Source organism: Octopus bimaculoides, chromosome 9 (genome assembly GCF_001194135.2).
Source record: "Octopus bimaculoides isolate UCB-OBI-ISO-001 chromosome 9, ASM119413v2, whole genome shotgun sequence".
Classification (NCBI taxonomy): Eukaryota; Metazoa; Mollusca; class Cephalopoda; order Octopoda; family Octopodidae; genus Octopus; species Octopus bimaculoides.
The window spans coordinates 3,202,158-3,210,837 of record NC_068989.1 but is presented as its reverse complement, the minus strand read 5'-3'; the positions used below and the strand labels follow the sequence as shown (position 1 = coordinate 3,210,837).

The window sequence follows — 8,680 nt, the reverse complement described above, 5'->3', positions numbered from 1 at the left end:
ATATATATATATATATATATATATATATATATATATATATATACATACACACACACACACACCACATACTCATACACACAGCTGTATCTATATAATCATCATTAATTCACTTATTAATTTACCATACTTGCTTAGGCTGAAATCTTTCTTTATATATTTATTTCTTGTGTGCATATGTGCGTGCACACATGCATGTGGATGTGTGTGTGTGTGTGTGTGTGTGTGTGTGTGTGTGTGTGTGTGTGTGTGTGTGTGTGTGTGTGTGTGTGTGTGTGTGTGTGTGTGTGTCTATACGTTTCTATTTGGAAAGGCATCTCTTATACATTAAGTCCACTTTGCCATCATAACAAATATAAAGTTTTCGTATATATTTTTCCCTTTCTTCTGAGACGGAGGGGCAGCACCCATGATATTTTTCTGCCCTCCCAAGTAACAAGATCAACACAATCATTATTATTCATCATTGTTCTATGTTTGCTTTTCCCTGCAGGCATGCATCGGATGAGTTTTCGGAGGAAGAAGTGTGTTACAGGTGGCCTTTGGGCCTTTGTGTGTCATCTCTTTTAGTTACCTCTTAGAACACGTATGGCAATTATTTTAAAACTTGGAATGAGAAGCCAGGTTCGAAATTTCCCCAAGACACCTGATGAAGGCTGGAGGGTATATCAGCCGAAATGTTGTGCTAACAACAAACAAGATGAGGACAAATATCCGTCAAATGTAAATAATGTACATAATTCCTCTTCTCTTAAATATAGAACTGTATGTAACAAAGTCCTTTCAGAACATTTATGATTCCAATATTCAGAACAAATTTGACTGAGAAAAATTAATTTTCCACAAAATATAACATCAAGCAATTAGAGAGAGAAAGAGTAATTAAGCGTTAGTATTACATATTAGATGAAAACATAATTGAGCTTCCTAATTATGTAGGAATATTTCAAAATATATACACAATTACTTGTGTAATAATAACATAAATATATAGAGAATGAGTAAAGAAATAAAATATAATAATATGTAGATAATAACTGCTTAATTAAGTAAGTAATTAATTATAATAAAGTGGGAAAATGAATAAATTCTGACAGCCTTAAAAATGAATATACATATCTATTTTTATATTTATACATGTAGATGCTACATACTCTAATACACACACATATATATGTAGGTACATACATATATATATACCTACATGTGCATACATATATAAACAAATATATTAACATCTACATGCCAATACAAAAATTCATGCATACCATAGGTCGTTGCCAGTGCCGCTGGACTGGCTCCCGTGCAGGTGGCACGTAAAAAACACCTTGTTGAGCGTGGCCGTTGCCAGTACCAAGTGACTGGCCCTCGTGCTTGTGGCATGTAAAAGCACCCTCTACACCCTCGGAGTGGTTGGCGATAGGAAGGACATCCAGCTGTAGAAACTCTGCCAGATCAGATTGGAGCCTGGTGCAGCCTTCTGGCTTACCAGTCCTCAGTCAAATCATCCAACCCATGCCAGCATGGAAAGCGGTTCCCCCAGTTGGTGTATTTTTGGTAAACTTCTTTTAGCTACCATCCGATGTTACAGTTTATATCTTGGCTATTTATGCGCGCGCGTGCGTGCGTGCGTGCGTGCGTGTGTGCAGACCATTAACATGCTTGCATGTGTCAAATGTGAATTTATTATTAGGGCAAAGTTTTTTTTTTTATGGCTGGATGCCTTTCTCGTTGCCAGCACCTTTTTCCAAGTGGGACATTAATCTCCCAATCTGTTGAACAATAAACAGCACAGACATGCTTTACATGGACACCGAGAAACAAATGATGCAGCACGAATGAGGCATTTCCTTACAAAGATTACACAACATGTCAAGGATCCTGGAGATGCTTCCATGGTTGACAGCAAGTGAAGCAGCATCGTTGGGGGTTATTGTTTACAGACCAGTGAACAGCAGGGAGATGCATTTTCACTCTCATGTGTATGCACACACACACACACACACACACACATTATATATAATGTGTGTGCTGGTGCCACGGAAAGAGAATCTATACTTGTGCCACCTAAAAAGCACACAGTACACTCTGTGAAGTGTTTGATGTTAGGAAGGGAAAATGGATGTTGACTAATGCTGATGATACATCACCATCACTATCATCATCATCATCAGCTGTCTGTTTTTCATTTGGCATGGGTTGGACAGTTTGGTAGGATCCAACGAACCATAGTACAGCATCGTACTCCAATGTCAGCTTTGGAAATATTTCTGCTGCTGGATGCCCTTTCTAACACCAACCACTTTTATATATATTTCTTTTACACATATTTTTATAAACAAACACTCATACACATACACATATATATATATATATATATATATATATATATAAACAGTAGTGTTTTCCCAGGGTAAACATAACTTCTAAACACACCCATTGTTGTTTGTGCCTTAGTTTCCACAAAGGCTGCCTCCATCGGTGAGGAGATCAAATTGACACATTTCCCTGCTATCATCGTATTGAATTTGGTCATGGATGTGGATTTGTTTTGCCTGAACATGTTTAAATGGCACTGTCTGCAGAACACATTAGATTTTACAATGCTTAATCAATCAATAAGTTAATCAATATCTATCCTACACACAAATGCTACAAATAAAGTCGACTGGTTCAGTATTTCTGATCTGAGGTTTCTTTCAATTAGACATTTGTTCAAATGTTTTCTTAACACATGACCACGCACTGTCTTACGTAACATGGGAAAATATGAAACAGTAATGAATTCTTACATTAAGACCAGACTAGGAATTGGTAGGAGGGCAAGGACGGAGAGTATGATGCATTGATTCTACATCATTATCATCATCATTGTTTAACGTCCGCTTTCCATGCTTACCAGTTCAAATACACTTGAGAAATAATTTAATCAGTAAGAAAGTCATTCACAGTATTTTGTGGTGGAGAAAATTTCTTGCTGTAGACAAATAAGTGTAAATGCACCGAGTCAGCTCACAGTGCTCCCTAACCAGACTGTTGGATACATGCATTTCAGAGTGATTATCTCCTCTTCAGCAGCAGAGGCCTGAAAGGCAGATGCTGCGAACTGACTCAAAGGGTAGGTCCTGCTTATGGTATTTCCTCATCGTTCAAGGACTGGTTGTGTTATTCAGCAGCTGAGGGTAAATAAAATATGGGGTGTCAGTACTAAGCTGTGATGTGAATAAATACAAACTTGGTGCCAGTTCAAATATGCTTGGGAGTAAATTCAGACCCTTAAGAAAGGCAATTTGCAGCACCTGGCTTTCTAATTTGTTGTTGTTGTTGAAGCAGAGATTCTGAAATGCATACATGCTTAGGGGATTTGGGGAACTGACTCAGTATATTTCCACCTATTCATCTACATCAAGACATATTTGAACTGGTAACAACTTTGCATTTATGCACACATCACTGTCACCACTGGTTACCAAGTGGTGGTGGGGGACAAGCGAACACCCGTGTGTGGGCGTCTTTCAATTTCCATCAACCAAATCCACTCACAAGACTTTGGTTGGCCTGATGCTATGGTGGAAGACACTTGCCCAAAGTGCCATGCAGTGGGACTGAACCAAGAACCATGTGGTTGGGAAGCAAGCTTCTTACCATACCACCACACCTGCACCATATTTCAAAGTACTTAAAGTCTCTAGACAGAGGTAAACTTATATAGTACCATTTCATTCTTCTTAGAACTCTTGAGCATAACAACATAACCTGAGATATAAAAGCTATTTACTTTATATAGTCATGATATAAAGCCAGGCCATGGAGAAAGAAGACATAAGAAGTCATGGGTGGTCCTTCCTTCCACCACCACCACCAGCAGCATTTATCTTATCCTCATCCATCACCACCATTTTTGTGTCCACCATCACCACTACTATGTAATCTTCCCATCTGCTACAACACCGTTATCTCTGATTTCACCACCTCCACCACCACCATCATGCAGTTCTCCCATCTCTCTCTCTCTCTTATATCACTGCCATATCTACACTATAACCATCACCACCATCATCTCCACCACCATCACAATATTATCCCCACTCTGTTTTCTAGCACCACCATTTGCCTTCACCACCACCACTACCACATAACCCCCCCTCCCGTCTATTAGATCATTACTGCCTCGGTTTTCATCACTACCACACCATACCAGCCCTGCTCTTATTACATCAGAACTACCACACCACATAACCACCCCCACTCTCTCAACTACACCACCACTACCACCACCACCACCATTATTGCTAAATCATTCTGGACGAAAATCTTCAATCTCCAGAACTGGAATGATTTCAGAACTCGTCAAGAAATCAATGTTGTGTTGGCCTCGAGTCTGCATTGCTAAGATGAAAGGTCATGATGGATTCCATGGGTTTCTTTGCTATCCACTGTCAATGAGTAAATAAAACAACAGTTGTAACAACAACAACAACAACAACAACAAATCTCTACAAGCACAAGCTGATAAGAGATCCGCTTTATGGCCAATTGATCCGCCAGAAATAGCAGCCAACTACCTTTTAAATCACTTGCTATTGTCTTAAAAAAAAAAAAAATTGGAAGTCTCTTTTGGATAATGTAGGCTTAGACTTCCAGAGGATATTTGGGTTCTCATCAGAGGCGTCTACATCATTCTGAGTCTCCAGAAAAACAAACAGCCAAACTGTTTATATATTCAACAAATGCAGCAGTTACTCTATGAAGGAGTCCTTAATTTGCATACCGAAAGTTTTTAGCACTCTATAAATACCAGCAGCCTGTCAATGTATGTATGTATAATTTATTGTCTTTAATAGGCGGGAGAGATGACACTCAACTAGCACACACAGAAAATACAATAATGATGATGATGATGATGATAATGATTGTTTTAATTCCCAATTCTCCATGTTTGAATGGGTCAGGACTGAGTTTTATGGAGGTAGATTTTTCTACAGCTGGATGCCTTCCCCGATGCTAACACTCACCCGTTTGCAAGCAAATAATATTTCCCCATAACTGTGGAAGATCGGAAATGGATGACTTGTATGATGGTGCTTCTTACTGACAATCATCATATGATCTTAAAATAAAGTGTGTGTGTGTGTGTGTGTGCATACTAATAGACATTTTGTTATTTTGAAAAGAGGTTACTTAATATTTCATTGAAATATGGCTGTATATTGAAGAAATACATAAAAGTAATACAAATCAGAAATAAAATAATCATTTAATAAATTAAATATACAAATGTTTTGCCATTTTATATGTTTATATACTTTACTTGGAAACCGGTGAGGGTTGGTGACAGGGAGGGTATCTGGCCATAGAAAATCTGCCTCGGCAAATTCTGTCTGACCCATGCAAGCATGAAAAAGTGGACGTTAAATGAAGATGATGTTATTTTCTTGCTTCCGTAAACACTATTTTAAATTTTAACAATGGCTATATTGACAAGATTTTCCATAAATCTTCTAGTTTCATTATCGGGATGCCGTTCCCTTGATCTAGTAAACTGACTTTGTTTAGCTAATGTATTTTTAGTTAAGAAGATCTCCAGTTCTACTGATAGCAATGTACAGCTGACTCTAGAAGAACACTGGAGTAGCGAGAGATAAGTATCACATTTTGATAAGCTTTGTCCTTGACTTGCTTATTGACAAAACAAATGCATGTCTGATAGGGAATTGACGTCTGAAAACAAATGGCAAATCTGTGTAGGATGGTAGCAGATTGATGAGGGGAATTAGCAAAGTTCATCTTGTGTCAACCCAATTCTACTTGCATTTATCAGTGTCAGTTGAGCACAAAAAAAAAAGGAACAAAACAAAAATTAAAAATAGGTCTATAACGATGGGTATCGTTACAACGGCCCTTTCTGCAGTTATGCTGTCTCAACAACATTATTAGAACACCAATTTTTATTTTGATAATGTGAGGTGGCACACCATTGATGTTTAGGGATTCTAGAAAACTCTGGTGGAGACAAAACTCTTTGGTTATCATCAATCATTATCATCATCATCGTTTAACGTCCGCTTTCCATGCTAGCATGGGTTGGACGATTTGACTGAGGACTGGTGAACCGGATGGCTGCACCAAGCTCCAATCTGATTTGGCAGAGTTTCTACAGCTGGATGCCCTTCCTAACGCCAACCACTCCGAGAGTGTAATGGGTGCTTTTACGTGCCACCGGCACGAAGGCCAGTCAGGCGGTACTGGCAACAGCCACGCTCAAAATGGTGTATTTTATCAATATTAGAAATAATAGTCTCTCCTGGATGGGATTTTTATGATTTCCCTATTTAGCAGTCAGGGGTGTATATAACGACCTCTATTCATAATTTTTACGAAATGGGTTGATGTGTACAACCTTTGTGGAAGTAATCACAACCGGTGGGTGTGGGATTGGTTGGTTGACATTTGCAGATGGCACGGTGTTATACTTGACACACCAGAAGGTGATTTGCACTACTAAATGCATTCGTTACCAAGTGCTGCAGAACATGGGTGAAAATGTATTTTGCAAAGGCTGAGACACTGGTTCTCTTAAGAAAGTCTTCTCAGAATGTTAGAAGAACATCACATGAAGCAAGTGGAGAGGTTTAGGTACCTCAGGGTTGTATTTCACAAGTGATGAGATGAAAGAGGCTGGGATTGAATTGCAGGTGATGGCACAGAAATGCATCAACTTCAGCATTTTGATCCCCAGAAGAGGAAAGGTTGTAAAAATGCAAAACTTGACATTTTCACTTTTTGGCTTCCATGTCTGTTTGTACCTCTGGTCATGAATATTGAGTAACAATCGAAAGAATACAGCCACAAATACAAATGGATGAAAAGGGGTTCTTCCAAAGAACTGCAGAGGTAAAGTCCTTTTTTTTTCCATACTTTTTCACTAAATGCCTGGACATCAGCAAACCATCAGCAAACCACCAAGCAAAACCCATGCATCCAAAGGTAACATGTTTCTTAAAAGTGCCACATGTTAATGAAAACAACAGCTGTTGCAATCCAATGTATTACCTATAAGGTAGGATTGAATATATGATTGGCCCTTCTGGACCTTCTCTGAAGAAGAGTCTAATGAAACATGGGCCAAGACAAAACAACACCTTATGTATGTTGTCCAACTGCCCAACCAAAGTTGAAAATATGTCTGTGGGCCTATGTATTACAAACATGAATTCTATATTGGAAACACCATCAGACAGTTATTTATATTTGACGGACATTTGTCCTCATCTTGTTTGTTGTTAAAACAATGTTTCGGCTGATGTACTCTCCAGCCTTCTTCAGGTGTCTTGTGGAAATTTCGAACCTGGGTTCTCATTCTTAAGGTATTTTTCGATATTATTATAAACCCTAAAATTCACTCCGTAATTGCCCATGGGCATATGGCATAGTAGTTAAGAGTGTGGGCTACTAACCCCGAGTTCGATTCCAAGCTGTGACCTGAATATTAATAATAACAATAATATAGATAGATACACAGATGGATAGATAGATAGGTCGAGACAGATATAGATAGACTGATAGATAGACTGATGGATAGATAGATGGATGGATACATAGAGAGGAAGATAGAGAGAGAGTTGTGTATGGTATTTGTTGCATGAGACATACAATCGCTGTTTTGCTCAAAAATAATCATCCAAATTAAAGTCGATTTTCTTCACATAATTCATCTTCAACTTGACTTCAGTTCTTCCAAGGGTTTCATTTTATCAAGATGTAAAGACAGGTTACAACTAGATTATGGCCAATCATCACTGTTGAAAGAAAGGCTAGAGGGGGGGGGGGTCACCTAACCACACCCAGAAATCACACATCAGAGTCTTTTTTCCAAAACTTACTTAACCTTGGAACAGCCGATGTCTTGTCTGAGACCACAAAATACTGTCTCGATAATCAAAAGATTATGTTTTCACTTAAATACCATTATTGTGGAACAATATTGAAAAATCAATTAATTCTGCAGCAGTAGTTTTTTTTAATTTTATTATTTATTTATATTTGGATGTGTTTCTCTTTCAGGGTGCTTGTTCCATATTTTTACCATTCACCATTTTCTCTCTCCTTTTTTTTTTTTTTATATTTGTTTGTCTGCTCATATTTATTTATTTGTTTATTTGAGTTTTGCATTTTTTAAAAATTTTATTCTTTTTTATGTGGGGTTTTTTATCTTTGTTACCAATATTTCATTTTCACAGTCATCTCCTCCTCCTCCTCTCCTTTCTCCCCACTTCCTTTTTGTTTCTTTTATTCTCCTTCTCCTTCTCTTCTATTTCTTCTCTTCTGCAAGAACTGAGAAAGCCACTATGTGGTCGTTCGAAATGCTAGAAATAACAACCAAATCTCTTGCTGCTCATAACATACAATATATATATCTATAAATAAAAAAAACATTGGATGATGTAATCCTAATTGCATTATACATGAAGTACAGATGTGAGGGTCACAGTTGGAATGCCTTCAGTCATAGGTCAGCTCAATCAAGACTGTATATATATATACATATAAATATATATACATATATATATACATATATATATACACATATATATATACACATATATATATACACATATATATACACATATATATATACACATATATATATATATATATACACATATATATATATATATATACA

General features: G+C 37.5%; 1 protein-coding gene and 1 long non-coding RNA gene across 4 annotated transcripts in view; one reads left to right on the top strand and one right to left on the bottom strand.

Annotated features, from left to right (window-relative positions):
* Positions 1-8,680, top strand: part of LOC106869147 (5'-AMP-activated protein kinase subunit gamma-1) — a 486,366-nt gene that overhangs the window by 78,550 nt on the left and 399,136 nt on the right. The window lies entirely within an intron of this gene.
* Positions 8,055-8,680, bottom strand: part of LOC106869149 (uncharacterized) — a 29,453-nt gene continuing 28,827 nt past the window's right edge. The window contains exon 4 of the long non-coding RNA XR_001409375.2: positions 8,055-8,414. This is a non-coding gene — a long non-coding RNA (uncharacterized LOC106869149). The remainder of the gene's footprint in view (positions 8,415-8,680) is intronic.